Source organism: Amphimedon queenslandica, unplaced genomic scaffold, assembly GCF_000090795.2.
Source record: "Amphimedon queenslandica unplaced genomic scaffold, v1.1 AMPQUscaffold_13522, whole genome shotgun sequence".
In the NCBI taxonomy this organism is placed as follows: Eukaryota; Metazoa; Porifera; class Demospongiae; order Haplosclerida; family Niphatidae; genus Amphimedon; species Amphimedon queenslandica.
This window is the reverse complement of record NW_003546242.1, coordinates 1,601,964-1,603,620: the sequence shown is the minus strand read 5'-3', so window position 1 is coordinate 1,603,620 and position 1,657 is coordinate 1,601,964.

Here is a 1,657-nt window from a genome sequence, read left to right as displayed (position 1 = left end):
AGGAGGAAATAAGGCCGATTACAAGAAAAAGACAAAACGATTCAAGGCTTAGAGAAAAACCCAACTTCTTGAAGAAAGAGGGACTTTTGTATCGTTGCTGGACATCCAAGACTTACACAGGGGAATCGGTCGAGCAGCTGGTCATACCCCTAGTATGTAGGAAGAAAGTGATTGAATTGGCAGATACAATACCCCTTGCTGGACATATGGGACGGGACAAGACAGTTCGTAGAATCCAACAACGATTTTACTGGCCAATAGAGAGGACTGTATAAGATTGTTCGAAGAATTGGAAAAGTTGACTACGAGGTGCAGATTTCAAAGAGAAATAAGATCTTTCACATCAATTTGTTAAGAGAGTGGCAGGAAGACAAAGAGGTTGCTAACTATTATTGTGACGAAGTGAGGGAAAAGACAGAGGATGGTAAGGAGAATAACTTGTGTAAGGATGATGAGGATGAGTTAGCAGACGGGAACACTAGATTTGAGAGCTCACCATTGACAGTGGGTAATACATGTCAAAACAACAGAAGGAGCAGTTACAGAACCTTTGTGAGCAGTTTGGAGGAGTACTTAAGGGAAAACCAGGACATACAAGAATTACTGAGCATAGAATTGTGACAGGGTCCTGTCGTCCAGTGTGTCAAACTCCATATCGGATTCCATATGCTTATCATTCAGAAGTGGACAAGGAGATCCAGGACATGATGGCGGAAGGAGTAATAGAACCATTAAAGAGTGATTGGGCATCTCCTATGGTGATTGTCAGGAAGAAAAACAACACTCTACGATTATGTGTGGATTATAGGAAACTAAATGCACAGACGGAGATTGATGCCTATCCCATGCTGCGGATAGATGATATTCTGGATCAGATAGGACAAGCTAATTACTTTACAACTTTAGACCTTGCAAGAGGATATTGGCAGGTCCCTGTGGCCGAGGAAGATCGTCATAAAACTGCCTTTATAAGCCCCTTTGGACGCTACCAATTTAAAGTAATGCCTTTTGGCCTCAGTGGTGCTCCAGCACTTTTCAAAGGCTTATGGACCACATTACAGAAGGATTGCACAGTTTTGCTCATGCTTATCTAGATGACCTTGTAATATTCAGTGCAACATGGGAGGACCATTTGGAGCAGTTAGCAACAGTACTAGGACGATTGCAAGAGGCAGGACTTACAGTGAAACCATCTAAGTGTCAGTTTGCTGTGAAGGAATGTACTTATCTGCGTCATGTTATTGGAGGAGGAAAGGTAGCACCAGTCAAAGACAAATTGGAAGTGATTAAAGATTTTCCTCGGCCGGAATCAAAAACTCATGTACGGGGGCCTTCTTAGGTCTCACAGGATATTACCGAAGGTTTATCCCCAGGTTTGCAACAATAGCAGTTCCACTAACAGAAGCTACAAGGAAGTCACAACCACAACAAGTCAAATGGACGATTGTGAACAATCATTTCGGGCTCTGAAAGCTGCACTGACTTCATCACCAGTTTTACGTAGTCCAGATTTTACCAGACCATTTGTACTGCAAACAGATGCGTTAGATTATGGAGTAGGGGCTGTTCTGAGTCAGTGTGATTATCAAGGATTTGACCATCCTGTATTGTATTTCAGTCGAAAGCTATTGCCAAAGGAACAGCATTATGCTACAGT